Consider the following 15,983-nt stretch of genomic DNA (forward strand, 5'->3'; position numbering starts at 1 on the left):
CCTCCCGGATGCACTTCCATTTAGAGCGGTCTTTTGCCAGCGACTCCCAGGTGTCAGTGGGGATGTTGCACTATATTAAGGAGGCTTGAGGGTGTCCTTGTAACGTTTCTTCTGTCCACCTTTGGTTCGTTTGCCGTGAAGGAGTTCCGAATAGAGTGCTTGCTTTGAGAGTCTCATGTGTGGCATTTGAACAATGTGGCCTGCCCAGTGGAGCTGATCAAGTGTGGTCAGTGCTTCAATGCTGGGGATGTTGGCTTGGTTGAGGATACTAATGTTGGTGCATCTGTCCTCCGAGGGGATTTGTAGGATCTTGCGGAGACATCATTGGTGGTATTCTCCAGCGACTTGAGGTGTCTACTGTGCATGGTCTATGTCTCTGAGCCATACAGGAGGTCAGGTAATACTACAGCCCTGTAGGCCATGAGCTGGTGGCAGATTTGAGGGCCTGGTCTTCGAACACTCTTTTCCTCAGGTGGCCGAAGGCTGCACTGACTCAATGGAGGTGGTGTTGAACCTTGTCTTCAATGTCTGCTCTTATTGATAAGAGGTTCTTGAAGTATGGGAAATGGTCCATATTGTCCAGGGCCGTGCCGTGGATCTTGATGATTGGGGGGCAGTGCTGTGCGGTGGGAGGACCTTTCTCTTACGGATGTTTAGCGTAAGGCCCATGCTTTCGTATGCCTGAGTAAATACGTCGACTATGTCCTGGAGTTCAGCCTCTGTATGTGTGCAGACGCAGGCATCGTCCGTGTACTGTGGTTCAACGACAGAGCTTGGGCTGGTCTTGGACCTGACCTGCAGACAGCAAAGGTTGAAAAGGTTCTCACTGGTTCGGCAGTTTAGTTCCACTCCAGCGAGGAGCTTGTTGACTGTAAGGTGGAGCATGGCAGCGAGGAAGATTGAGAAGAGTGTTGGGGCAATGACACAGCCCTGTTTGATCCCGGTCCGGACGTGGATTAGGTCTGTAATGGATCCATTGGTAAGGATCACGGCCTGCATGTCATCGTGGAGCAGGTGGAGGATGGTGACGAACTTTTGGGGGCATCCGAAATGGAGGATGCTCCATAGACCCTCGCGGTTGACAGTGTCAAAGGCCTTTGTAAGGTCAAAGAAGTCCATGTATAAGGGCTGGTGATGTTCCCTGCATTTTTCCTGCAGCTGTCGCACTGCAAAAATCATGTCCGTTGTGCTCCATAGGGGACGAAATCCACACTGTGACTCCGGGAGGAGCTCCTCGTCCACAGGGAGAAGACGGTTGAGGAGGACTCTAGCGACAACTTTCCCAGTGGTTGATAGCAGGGATATTCCTCTGTAGCTGCCGCAGTAGGACTTGTCCCCTTTTTTAAAGATGGTCACGATCACTGCATCTCTGAGATCCCCCGGCATGCTCTCCTCCCTCAAGATGAGAGAGATGAGGTCATGTATTCATGCCAACAGTGCCTCTCCGCCATACTTTAGTGCCTCAGCAGAGATTCCATCCGCTCCCACAGCCTTGTTGTTCTTAAGTTGTCTTATGGCTTTTTCTACCTCGTGCAGTGTTGGAGTTTTACTGAGCTGGCTTTAAGAGAGTTTCTCTTAGATTTGTTTCTCGTATATCTGATGTAGAATTTTCTACTGGTACTCTGCTTGTAACTAAACCATCTGACTCATCAAAAATAATCGAATCATTCCTACATTCAACTCCTTCCACATCTGTAGGTAAAATATGATCAATGAGAACAAACCTAACCTTTCCATGATCAAACATCTTGACCAAATATGTGCAAGGGCCACATATTTTCACCACTCTTGCTGGTAACCACTCTAACCATTTATGGTGCTGCTCCTTCACTCTCCTTCTGATTTAATTTCACACTTCTCTCTCTTACTCTACACCTCGATCATGATTCTCTTTCTGTCTTAATTGTTTCTCTTCTACGGACTGTGCCAAGTTTGATTTTAACAACGAGATCTAGTTTGTGGCTGTTGTTTGAGAAACAACTCTGCTGGTGTTCTACCAGTAGTTATATGAGGAATATTATGTGAAATAATTCGAAAATTAGCCAATTTCTTTGGATTTGTCATTTCTTTGGATTTGGATCTGGATCCAACATTTGTTTGATGAAAGCACGTTTTACAATTTGCACTGTGCACTCTACTGCACCATTTTAAGCCGGGTGAAACTTTGGTATGTTTGACATCGTTTCTGCTTATGAACTGTGCAGAGTCTTCTGAACAATATTGCGGCTCATTATCAGACACAATTTCTTCTGGGAGGCCATGTGAAGAAAACATTCTTTGCAAAGGGTCTAGTTTTACTTCTTGTTATTTTCTGCATCGGAAACACCTCTACCCACTTTGAATGGCTGTCAATCACAATAAACAATTGCTGTCCTTCTAACTCAGCAAAATCTGCATGTAACCTTTACCCCAAACTGTGAGGCTATTTCCATGGCTGTAATGGTACTGATGTTTGTTTCTTGCTTACCAGTTGATATGATGTACACTGACTAACGATGTACTATATATATATCTTTATCGAAAGCTTGCCACCATAAGTAACTGCATGCTAAACTTTTGGGCAAGCATATTCCCATGTGCTGGTCATGAAGAACTCCTAACAATTTGAATCTGAACTAAATTGGAATAACTACTCTTGCACGCCACATGATATAATCTTTATCCACTGATAATTCATTCCCATGAGCGAAGTATGGATGTATATATTTCTCTGATATCTGGTTTGGCCAGCCATTTGCTAAGTAATCATACATCTTTGACATAACAGGGTCACATTTGTTTGCTCTATCAATCTCTTCAGCTGTGACTGGCAGTTCGTCAATGTATGAAAAATACAACACTTTTTCTATATTGGGTGTAACTTGCGATATGGATGGCAATCTGGCCATAGTATCAGCATTACCATCTGACTTAGGTACAACAACAATGTGTGGAGCCCAATTACTTAGATCTACCTTAAAGATAATGTTCTCAGTTTCTAGTTTTTTGAGTTCTTGTTCAACTTTCTTCTTCAGTCGTATAGTATGGGGCGTGCCTTGCAGTAAACTTGGCTTGCATCTTTCTGTACTCTGACACTCGCCTTGAAGTCTTGGATTGGACTGCTTGTTTCACGGAAAATATTCGGATATTGCTTGACGACGTCATCTATTGATGCAAATTTTATTTCCACACAAAATATCTCACTCCAATCTAGCTTCAGTGATCCCAACCGATTTCTATCTATCAAGGCAAGCTCTGAAACTGATCCTTGTATTTCACCAGTACAGTGATACATCCTACCACAGGGATTTACTCTCCTCTGTAGCCTCGCAGCTTTATCTTCGAATTTTCCAGTGGTAATTCACTCAACTTGTCGAGATATAGTGATTCAGATACTACGATCATGGATGTACCAGTGTCGGTTTCCATGAGTATCTTGGTTCCTGCAAGGTCTACTTGGAGGATGATACTTCGCGAATCACTGTTGGATATCCTTGTGCTCCTGATAATGTGTATCTCCAGAACCTCCTTGTCCTGTGGCTTCGCTTCAAAGCATATGTATTATCTGGCAATTTCTATTTATAGCATTGAAAGTTAGTTTACTCTTCAGACGACACGCCTTTGCAAGATGCTCTGCTTTCTTGTGGAAGAAGCACTCTGCCTTTATATATGGACAGCTTTGAGCAATGTGTTATCCCTGACACCGATAGCATAACTTCACTGTGCTATTACCTTGGCCAATTGCTGTGGCCTTTGGGCCCAACTGCCTTGTACTTTTAACCTGCAGGTGGTTCACCTCAGTTGTCTGATGAGTGGAATTGGTGCGAAATTCTCCTGAGTACTGATCAGCCATATCCATCAACATAGCTTTCTGACATCAAAAGTCAAGTTTGTTGTTGTTAACAATTTTCTTCTAATTGCTTCATTTTCCATCACACAAATAAAGTGGTCATGAATTATTCGATCCTGAAAGTTTCCGAAATGAGAGTGAATGGATATCCTTTTTAAAGCTAAAATGTACTCACTGCTACTCTTGTCAATAAATTGATCTCATATTCAAAAATGATAACTTACACCAATTTTGAGGAACTCAGGATTGTAGTGCTGTTCTAACTTGGTTGGAATCTCCATCACTGGCATCCCCTTCGGCTTGATGGGAACAATTACATTTTTCATGGTTTCATACACCTTGGGGCCTGCTTCAGTCAAGAAAATAACCCATTTTCTTTCTAAAACCAACTGGTTATGGTTTTCATCATCGGGGATTTTGACGATTCAATTTGTGGTGAAAAGCATTTCTAGCCAGTCCACATATACTCCGAAAGTCTCTAGGTCGTGATGGAACTCACCCAAGCACCATATTATTCCCAGAGGCGCGGCCATCTGGACTTCAAGTTCAGCCAAGTGTGCTTGAAATTTACCTTGGATTTTTTTTATAGCTGTGCTGCAAAACAAAGAACCTCTCAAAGTTGCTCTGTCGGTTGACTGGATTATCCACCTACAAAAGTTTCAGCCTGTGAATCCATTTATCCTCTCTTCATTACCAATGTGATATATTCTTTACGACATCACTAAGCACGCTGCACAGAAGATGGCTCTACAAAAAACTGTCATGTGACCTAGTAGTCCACTAGGTGCAGCAGTTGTCCATGAGGGGGAGCTCTATATTACAAAGACAGATGCTGGGGGACAATGGATACCCGCTCAGAACGTGGCTCTTGCCAACCCTACGCAACCCCACCATGCCCGAGCAACACATGTATAAATCAAAGCCAGGGAACCACCAGGAGCATTACTGAGGACAGCTTTGGAATACTGAAGTAGAGGTTCAGGTGTCTCAGCCCCAGGGCTGTGGCAGCAACATGCTATTGATATAGACGTTGGCTGAATTATCTGAATGTTCTTTAAAGCAGGATGAAGGGAGTGGTGAAGGAGGTTTCAAGGACAGTTGAGCAGAGGATTTCTATATAACTTCTCAGACAGGGGAATGAACATGTGAGCAGGAACACTGAGCAAATAGCTGATCCCTTATATCTCTTGTTGCAAGGCATTGAAGTGACCCACCTTATTATGCTGTTTTGTACCCTTTATCTTGGTTTTCCTCATCCAAGGAGAAATGCTGCTACTGATAAGACGCCTCTAAGCGCAATCCCCTCTGTATGGTTAGGTTGTGAAGTTTACAACGCACAAGTACAATGCAAAAGACTCTTCATGAGGCTTCTAGTAGGGAACATAGGAACAGGAGTAGGCCGTTCATCCCCTAGAGCCTGTTCATGAAATTGAATAGTGAAAATTTGCTTATAATACTAAAGCAAAATACTGCGGATGTTGGAGTCTGAAATAAAAACAGAAAATGCTGGAAATCTCAGCAGGTCAGACAGCATCTGTGGAGAGAGAAATAGGGTTAATGTTTCAGGTCTGTGACCCTTTTACTGTACACTTGCTGCTGGAGGTTTGAAGAAGACTTTTGAAACATATCGGAAGACTTTCTGGGACACTTTGTCACGACTTCACCAACACACTTTCAACATTTATTCGTGACATTCTCTGAAGAGTTCACGTAAAAAGATTAAGGGTTGACTTTTCAATTTGATTGTGCCTCGGTTAGCGCCCTGGAGGGTCTGGGAATGATTACCGCCTGGGTGGCCAGCTCTCAGCGCCCTGCTGAGAAATTTGGTGACAGTTTTCAGGTAGCGCTAAGCAGTACTGCCAGGAGCGTGGTGCCAGTGTGCAACGCCCCTATTATCGTCCCGATCTGAAAATTTGTTTTTGCTGACCATGTAGCACCCCATGGACAATCCGCCAGAGAAAACTGGCAGTCAGAGTTGTACTGGCAGCAGTGAGGGAAGGAAGGACTGCATGAGGTCAGTGTGATTGTATTTTTTTGTTTTATTTTTGCGATTTATCTTTGTTTTGGGTGAGCAATATATTGGGAATTACTTTGTGATGATTTTCTTTTTCCAGGGAGGCCTCTTTTAAGGCGCTCCAAAGCCTGCTCTTCAGCAATGGACTTTCAGTTATTCACCCGGCCTAGCAGAACACAACCTTTAGCGCGAAACTCCGCTCTCAGGTCGCAGCAATCGAATTTGTTGGCTGCCATCGCAAACCATTTCCTGCCGCAAAATTTACCGACCCACCGCCATTCACGCCCAAAGCATCCTCCAAGGGAAAACCCAGTCTAAGTACTGTTCTATTCTATGCTACTGGACATCTTGGCTGGAAATTCTATTGTGTATTATCTCTGTTAGGGTCTCGGACTGCTTACCCACCCAGTGGTGCAGCTTGCAGTGCCCTGCCGGGAAATTTGGTGACGGCTTTGCGGGAGCGCCAAACGCTATTGCCTGGCTCGGTATTTTCATTCAGATCATGATGTCAGTTGTTATGCAGTGGCCCGCTCTCAAAATTCGGTGCACTCATTTAGCGTCCACCCCTAATCGCGCCAGGGAAACCAGGTGGTTCCACAGTCCGTTGGCGCTATCTGCAGCCTATTTAAAGGGAGGGAGGAGGATCATAAATCGAAGGCCACATTGAGCGTAACATTTCGGCACAGCAAGCTGCGTGAACCTCTGATTTTAAATTGGAAAAATAATCTGCCATTACAGGGTCCTTATAGCTTGAGTGAAATAATGTAATGGGTGCATTACTTGTTCGCCAGCATCAGCTGCACCATGCTCTGGTTAGGCAGCATGAAAATACAAGGGCTGTTGACCATGTAGGGCCACGAATGAGGAAAGGCCACGGATGTCTAGACAAGTGTCATTACCCCCCCACCGCCCTCCCACCCCCACGAGTTTACAGGCAGCAACGCTCATACCTCCGCCTCTCTGAGCAGCAGTGTATGAGAAGGATGCGCTTCCGAGGAAGTGCTGAGTGAGAAATGCCATCTCCTATAGGCAAACCTGCAACCTCATATCGGGGGGAGGAGAAAGAGGAACAGGCCCCGAATGGTCAGCCACACCAGGAGGAGCAGCATCCACAGTGAAGGCAGCATGGCAAGAGTCACTGAGACAGTGAGTTTCAAATCATGGCATTGGTGCATTAATATAAAGGGTATGCACCCTGACGCACTCTTGTGATATTGTGTTGCGGTTCGCGAGACCGTGTCTCTAGCTGAGTCGTCCTCTGCCACCTCACTCCAAAGCCTTCGATAAACTTGTGGCATGGGCCTCCTTCCTCCAGGTAGCTGCAACACATGCCATCTCCTTTCAACAGCCTCTATCATTGCCTCAGCGGCTGTGGCTGAGAAGCGTTGTGCACGATGGCGACCTTCCTGCTCCTCCATTTTCCTGCTCTGCTCAAAGTGCACAGCTATAGTGCGCATGCGCATACTTATAGTGCCGCACATTTAAGATTCGGCTGGGCCTCGGAGCATGCACATTTTGCTTCTCATTTTACCGCTGAGGTTTTCGGTTGCAGCGCCCGAGCACAGGTGTGGAACATCTGATTTAGCGCCCCCTTTCCCTTTTGCCGAGTTTCAAACAAATTTTCCGGTCGGAGGCGCAAACTTTTAGAGGGCGCTTTACTTACCGCCCTGCCACAAATAATGCCGCAAAATGGCCATCACCAAATTTCCAGTCCCTTATAGGAGTTAGCAGGATAAAGGGAGTGCTTTGTCATCGGCATCTTGTTAGGGGTCCCCCTTGGTCTGCAGGGAGAATGGGAGGAGGACATGAGGCCAGACAGAGCAGCATTAGCTGCTGCAGGAGAGAGGGACAGGATGGTGAGGAGGGTTCCAGATTCGTGGTGACTTGCTGTATGCTCCACAAGCAGATGATCATGAGATACCAGCCATTGCCAACAGCAATTGCGCCAGAGGATCATGCTTAAGAGTCACAAGAGGAGGAGGAGGTTGAGGAGAAGAGAGGGACAGCAGGGTCAGGAGTGCAAGGTTGTCTCCTCCTCCCAGCGGGTACAGGCATCTGCTTCTCTATACCTTCTCCAGTGCTGCATCCGTGAACCTGTGCAGCATCTCACTCGGTCCCTGAGCCATTCTGAAACCTGCCTCTGTGTGTCAGCCAGCCTGCTCCACACTTTGGGTCATGGAGTACACATAAACAGGCAAGTTCAAATTATGGTAATAAACAATTAGGACTAACAGTGCATGCTAGGACCATACTTTCAAACAGGCATTAATAGCACAGCACCCATTTAGCAGCAGTTTTCACGCTTCCACCAAAATAACCCTCATAACGTCTTGATTACACCAATGCCGTGTTTTCATGGGTATCTGATTGCGAAAAAAGTACAAAAGATTATATCATGTATGTAGGCCATGTATACTAACTGTATAGTCACATAAGCTGTGCCACCAGAGGGCACTGCAGTCAGAGACCAGAGGGTCACCTGCATAGGTGTGCAGGGCCCAGTATAAAAGGCTGCCCACCATGCTTGTGCCTCACTCTGGAGTTACAATAAATGGGACTAAGGTCACAACAGCTCAAGTACAATAATAGACCTTGAGGAGTCATTCATAAGAGTATTAAAGACATCACAACTGGCGACGAAATTACAAACTTTCATGCAAAAGTTACTAACGTGGTGCATTAGAAAATTCTCAAAGAGTGAAGATTAGCAAGCCTTTATGGAGTAGCTTGACCAATATTTCATAGTAAATGATCTGGTAGGCGATGATCCGGCCATGCTGGCAGATGCGCAGAGCTATCCTGTTGACCAGTTGTGGGCCAGCCATCTAACAATTCAAGCTGTAGGAAAGCATCCTCACGACCAGTCATTGATTTTATACACACCGCCACCCTGAGGGCCAGGAAATCGCAAAGTACGCTGCCGACCTCAGGAAGTTGGCAGGACAGTGTAAATTTGGCGCATCACTCGTCGATGCTTTGCAGGACGTCTTCGTAATTAGCATCGGTCATGAGTCCCTTCTTCACAGGCTATTATCTGCCGAAATCACCGTCACTCTGCAGAAGGCCATCAGCATCAGTCAGGCGTTCATGACCTCAAGTTGCAGCTCCAAGCAGATGATGACTCACTCTCAGGACTCAAACCCGGCAAGTACTGTAAATAGAATGGTGTCTTTCACAGGCAGAACTGTTGAACGTGAATCTGCCCAGGCCCCTGAATCCTTTAACTCAGAGTCCGCCGACGGGTGCAAATGTAAGTCGAGTAGCACCATGCTGGCGTTGCGGAGGTAATCACAGGACTCATCAGTGTCGGTTTAGAGACTATGTGTGCAAAGGCTGCAGCACAAAGGGCCACCTCCAGCAAATGTGCAAAAGAGCTGTGACTCACCACGTGGAAGAGGAGTCAGCAGATGGCTGTGAATCCAGCGCGGATTACAAGGAGATGGCTAGAGAGGCAGCTCAGTCCCAGGATGAAGTGTATCGAGTATATACCTGCACCACAGATTGTCTTCCAGTGATAATGGAAGCCGAGATAAATGGCGTTCCAGTCTCCATGGAAGTGGACATGGTGGCGAATCAGTCAGTAATGAGCCAGGAAGGGTTAGGGTTTGATTGGCTATGGAACGTTCATGCTGAACGAGCCAAGCTGGTCCCGGTTAAGGCAAAGCTGCACACCTACACCAAGGAACTGAAACCAGTTGTTGGTAGTGCAGATGCAAGTGTATCCCATGATGGCGTAGTGCACAATTTACCATTGTGGATTGTTTCAGGTGATGGATCAACGCTACTTGGAAGAAGATGGATGGGGAAGATTCATTGGAACTGGGAAGATTTAATCTCTCCAGCGATCGACGTCCCCCATGCTCAGAGCAAGTCCCCACCTTCGGTTGGACCAGGCACCGGAGAGCAGATCCGCACAGTCCCGAGGCACAGACCGCTCATCACGACTGCGTGGCGATGATCCGGCCAAGATGACCCAAACGCACCTTCCCGGTTTCAATGGCAGGACTCCTGGGGAGGAAGATTGGATCCGAGAGCGCCTTCCCAGCTTCATTGGCAGAATCCCTGGGAAAGAAGATCGCTGCAGTCGACATCATGGACAGGGAAAAGATGGTGTCCAAACCACGAGGAGCAACGACACGTGGTTCCACGTAAGGAAGACGATTGGGGTAAAAGTAGTAAGGCCATTTTAAAGGAGGCCAGCAACCTGCCATTTTTGAAAGAACTGCTTGAAATTGGTAACCAATATAAAAGACCAGCTGTAACGAGCAAAATGTGGTTGAGCGATGTCGGGTGCAATTTGCAATCAGCCAATGTAGCGGCCGAACACATAACAGTCGTATACAGGTCCAGCGGGCTACCCAATGCTATAGCCTGCATCCCTGGGACCAGAACGATGTATCATAAAGTGTTCCCACAGCTGACAGAAGTAGACAAGCCGCAGAGTAAACGATCCCCAGAGAGCAGAGGCAGCGGTAGCGATACCCTGCCTCAGATCGGTTTAACATTGCAGGCACCTGATGGCAGAAACAGTAAACTGCGCCCATGCTCACAGTCAGCTACTGTTGCCCACCACACGGGTGGAAAAGGCTCAGCCCACAAACCCACTTGTCACCACGGCAATGCCAAAGAGCGAAGGGTCACCCGCAATGGCTCCTCCGAATGGGACCTGGACCAGCCAAGATCCCAAACTTGAGAGTGCTCACAACGGTGCCCTCAAGGAAAGTAAGTCTGGAGTCCCCTGCGAACTGCTAGACAAGAGGAGGCAGCCCCACTGTCGCTTAGACGAAATGCTCACTCGCTTAGACTGCTTTCCAGGGAGCAGCAGTGACACTGTGCAAATGAAAACGACAGGAAGGTCACAGACACATCAGCTGTCTTTGGGCCTGCCCGACTCTAGGAGGAATGGCAAGAGCCCTGAGCTTCAGCAACTCGAATAAAATGAGCTCACCTCACCCACAGACCCACTAGCATGGGGTGCTGCGCCACCACCAGAAGACCCGGATCCCATCTGGCCGTGCTGGAACTAGACTGTCCTTGTGTACCTGTACTGATATACCTGTACTGATCATGTAAATGTAACACACAAAAAGAAACGCAACTGTAATCCATCCAACAAATGTACCAAGATGTTAATGTAAAACCCATGTGATGAACTTGAAAGAAACTTGCATGTAACGGGCCATTAGCATGATCTCTGTATGGGGGGGAGAATGGAGTAGTCATGGACTCACAACCAGAAACCACTGGGACCTCCAACTGGCAACAAATCTCACTACCAACCCACGCAAGCTAGAAGTGACCCTCCAATGGTCAACCAGGAAGAGCAAAGCCACGGTCAACGTCAATGTACGAGTCAATTTGCATTAAAGATTTGGGGGGAAGTGATGTCATGTATATAGACCATGTATACTAACTGTACAGTCACATAAGGTGTGCCACCAGAGGACACTGCGGTGGGAGACCTGAGTGTCACTTGCATAGGTGTGCAGGGCCCAGTATAAAAGGCTGCCCACCATGCTTGTGCCTCACTCTGGAGTTACCATAAATGGGACTAAAGTCGCAACAGCTCAAGTAGAATACTAGACCTCGAGGAGTCATTCATAAGAATACTAAAGACATAACAAATTATTTCCCCATAAATATTTCTCTCCAGAGCACCACAAATACCTATTTATCAAGAATTAAAGAGACGCATCAAAGCAAGCACATAGAGTACAAACTGTGGTGAAGTATCGCTGAGATGGATCATTGAGCAGGATGACACCCCACATTCCTCTGGCAGAAATATGATTTTCTGACTCCTCACCCCATTTGTAAAATGGTCAATTATAAAAGGGAAAAAAATGATGATAAACTTTGAGGATTCCAAGCCATAGCACAGGCCTAGACAGCATATGTGGGCCCCACTTCCAGCAGGAAAGTGGCTAATATGTGTGCTTTCATTGTGCATACTGGCTGCAAAGGATTCTTGAAGTCTATGAACTTACATAAGAACATAAGAACATAAGAATTAGGAACAGGAGTGGGCCATCTAGCCCCTAGAGCCTACTCCGCCATTCAACAAGTTCATGGCTGATCTGGCCGTGGACTCAGCTCCACTTACCCGCCCGCTCCCCGTAACCCTTAATTCCCTTATTGGTTAAAAATCTATCGATCTGTGATTTGAATACATTCAATGAGCTAGCCTCAACTGCGTCCTTGGAGATTCACAACCCTTTGGGAGAAGAAATTCCTTCTCAACTCGGTTTTAAATTGGCTCCCCCGTATTTTGAGGCTGTGCCCCCTAGTCCTAGTCTCCCCGACCAGTGGAAACAATCTCTCTGCCTCTATCTTGTCTATCACTTTCATTATTTTAAATGTTTCTATAAGATCACCTCTTATCCTTCTGAACTCCAACGAGTAAAGACCCAGTCTACTCAATCTATCATCATAAGGTAACCACCTCATCTCTGGAATCAGCCTAGTGAATCGTTTTTGTACCCCCTCCAAAGCTAGTATATCCTTCCTGAAGAAAGTTGACCAAAACTGCATGCAGTACTCCAGGTGCGGCCTTACCAATACCCTACACAGTTGCAGCAGGACCTCCCTGCTTTTGTACTCTATCCCTTTGCAATGAAGGCCAACATTTCATTTGCCTTCCTGATTACCTGCTGCACCTGCAAACTAACTTTTTGGGATTCATGCACAAGGAGCCTACGGCCACACTAGTCTGAAAACGCCCGATCCCGTCTGATCTCGGAAACCAAGCAGACTGAGGCCTGGTTAGTACTTGGATGGGAGACTGTCTGGGAATACCAGGTGCAGTAGGCTTTAGCTGCCATCCACAGGCTGCTCATGCTTCTGCACACACAGTGCCGTTGATCCATCAACAACCTTTTTAACCCTCAACTTTGCCATCCTCGCCGGCCGTCCGGACACGCCATGGCGTACCATCTTGCCGTCCGGAGGAGGCGGGGGTCCCTGATGGAGGGCACTCTACGCAGGGGTCCTCCCACTATTCATCGGGGACTTGGCCTGGAGGGTGGTGCACGGAGCAGTGCCGTGCAACAAATTTTTAAGCCGGTTCACGGACTCCCAGGCCGCCTGCAATTTCTGCGGTCTGGAGGAGTCCGTGTTCCATGTTTTTATTGAGTGCACGAGGTTGCAGCCCCTGTTCCATTATTTGAAGGGGCTGCTCCTGAAATTCTGGCTGCACTTCAGTCCCACTCTCCTGATCTTTGGGCACCCTGTGCGGAGGGGAGCGAGTAGGTCCGAAGGCCTCCTCGTAGGACTGCTCCTGGGCACGGCCAAGGGTGCCATCAGCCGGTCCAGGCAGCGGGCGGTCGAGGGGGTCGTTCAACCTGACTGCCTGCCTCTCTTCCGCTCTTACATCCGGTCCAGGGTGTCCTTGGAGATGGAGCACGCGGTGTCCACCGGTACGCTCGCGGCCTTCCGCGAGAGGTGGGCACCGGAGGGACTGGAGTGCATCATCACGCCCGGCAACCAAATTTTAATTTGATTTTACGTTTTTTAAGTTTAATTTGTTTTAATTGCCGGTGCTTTTAGTGTCCCCCTTCCCTTTTATAGGGGGCACTGGGGAAAATTGTGATTTTAGTGCCCAAAAAAAAAAAAAAAGAAAAACACAAAAAAAAAACACAAAAAAAAAAAAAAGGGGGGGAAAAAAAGGGCCTTGTAAATGTCTGGAGTGTCACCCAGGTCGGGTGGCACCGTTTAATGTTTTATGTTTTCGCAGGTGAACTCCAAAAAGAGTTTCATGCACAAGGACCCCCAGGTCCCTCTGCACCGCAGCATGTTGTAATTTCTCCCCATTCAAATAATATTCCCTTTTACTGCTTTTTTTTCCAAGGTGGATGACCTCACATTTTCTGACATTGTATTCCATCTGCCAAACCTTAGCCCATTTGCTTAACCTATCTAAATCTCTTTGCAGCCTCTCTGTGTCCTCTACACAACCCGCTTTCCCACTAATCTAAGTGTCATCTGCAAATTTTATTACACTACACTCTGTCCCCTCTTCCAGGTCATCTATGTATATTGTAAACAGTTGTGGCCCCAGCACCGATCCCTGTGGCACACCACTAACCACCGATTTCCAACCCGAAAAGGACCCATTTATCCCGACTCTCTGCTTTCTGTTAGCCAGCCAATTCTCTATCCATGCTAATACATTTCTTCTGACTCCGCGTACCTTTATCTTCTGCAGTAACCTTTTGTGTGGCACCTTATCGAATGCCTTTTGGAAATCTAAATACACCACATCCATCGGTACACCTCTATCCACCATGCTCATTATGTCCTCAAATAATTCCAGTAAATTAGTTAAACATGATTTCCCCTTCATGAATCCATGTTGCGTCTGCTTGATTGCACTATTCCTATCTCGATGTCCCGCTATTTCTTCCTTAATGATAGCTTCAAGCATTTTCCCCACTACAGATGTTAAACTAACTGGCCTATAGTTACCTGCCTTTTGTCTGCCCCCTTTTTTAAACAGAGGCGTTAAATTAGCTGCTTTCCAATCCGCTGGTACCTCTCCAGAGTCCAGAGAATTTTGGTAGATTATAACGAATGCATCTGCTATAACTTCCACCATCTCTTTTAATACCCTGGGATGCATTTCATCAGGACCAGGGGACTTGTCTACCTTGAGTCCCATTAGCCTGTCCAGCACTACCCCCCTAGTGATAGTGATTATCTCAAACATAGAAACATAGAAAATAGGTGCAGGAGCAGGCCATTCAGCCCTTCTAGCCTGCACCGCCATTCAATGAGTTCATGGCAGAACATGAAACTTCAGTACCCCCTTCCTGCTTTCTCGCCATAACCCTTGATCCCCCGAGTAGTAAGGACTTCATCTAACTCCCTTTTGAATATATTTAGTGAATTGGCCTCAACTACTTTCTGTGGTAGAGAATTCCAGAGGTTCACCACTCTCTGGGTGAAGAAGTTTCTCCTCATCTCGGTCCTAAATGGCTTACCCCTTATCCTCAGACTGTGACCCCTGTGACCTCAAGGTCCTCCCTTCCCACATTCCCATGACCAGCAATTTTTGGCATGTTTTTTGTGTCTTCCACTGTGAAGACCGAAGCAAAATAATTGTTTAAGGTCTCAGCCATTTCCACATTTCCCATTATTAAATCCCCCTTCTCATCTTCTAAGGGACCAACATTTACTTTAGTCAGTCTTTTCTGTTTTGTATATCTGTAAAAGCTTTTACTATCCGTTTTTTTGTTTTTCGCAAGTTTACCTTCGTAATCTATCTTTCCTTTCTTTATTGCTTTCTTAGTCATTCTTTGCTGTTGTTTAAAATTTTCCCAATCTTCTTTTTTCCCACTAACCTTGGGCACCTTATACGCTTTGGTTTTTAATTTGATACTCTCCTTTATTTCCTTGGTTATCCACGGCTGGTTATCCCTTCTCTTACCGCCCTTCTTTTTCACTGGAATATATTTTTGTTGAGCACTATGGAAGAGCTCCTTAAAAGTCCTCCACTGTTCTTCACTTGTGCCACCATTTAGTCTGTGTTTCCAGTCTACTTTAGCCAACTCTGCCCTCATCCCACTGTAGTCCCCTTTGTTTAAGCATAGTACGCTCATTTGAGACACTACTTCCTCACCCTCAATCTGTATGACAAATTCAACCATACTGTGATCACTCATTCCAAGAGGATCTTTTACTGGGAGATCGTTTATTATTCCTGTCTCATTACACAGGACCAGATCTAAGATAGCTTGCTCCCTTGTAGGTTCTGTAACATACTGTTCTAAGAAACAATCCCGTATGCATTCTATGAATTCCTCCTCAAGGCTACCCCGTGCGATTTGATTTGACCAATCGATATGTAGGTTAAAATCGCCCATGATTACTGCCGTTCCTTTTTCACATGCATCCATTATTCCCTTGATTATTGCCCGCCCCACCATGAAGTTATTATTTGGGGGCGTATAAATTACGCCCACCAGTGACTTTTTCCCCTTACTATCTCTAATCTCCACTCACAATGATTCAACATTTTGTTCATTAGAGCCAATATCGTCTCTCACAACTGCCCTGATATCATCCTTTATTAATAGAGCTTCCCCACCTCCTTTCCCTTCTTGTCTATCTTTCCGAATTGTCAGATACCCCTGTATGTTTAAT

At 46.4% G+C, this 15,983-nt stretch overlaps 1 non-coding gene across 1 annotated transcript; it reads left to right on the forward strand.

The window, feature by feature from the left end:
- Positions 1–12,534: 12,534 nt before the first annotated feature.
- Positions 12,535–12,653, forward strand: LOC139278469 (5S ribosomal RNA). The gene has a single exon (XR_011596274.1). It is a non-coding gene; the product is annotated as a 5S ribosomal RNA (ribosomal RNA).
- The last annotated feature ends 3,330 nt before the right edge of the window (positions 12,654–15,983 follow it).

This window comes from Pristiophorus japonicus, chromosome 1, assembly GCF_044704955.1.
Source record: "Pristiophorus japonicus isolate sPriJap1 chromosome 1, sPriJap1.hap1, whole genome shotgun sequence".
Classification (NCBI taxonomy): Eukaryota; Metazoa; Chordata; class Chondrichthyes; family Pristiophoridae; genus Pristiophorus; species Pristiophorus japonicus.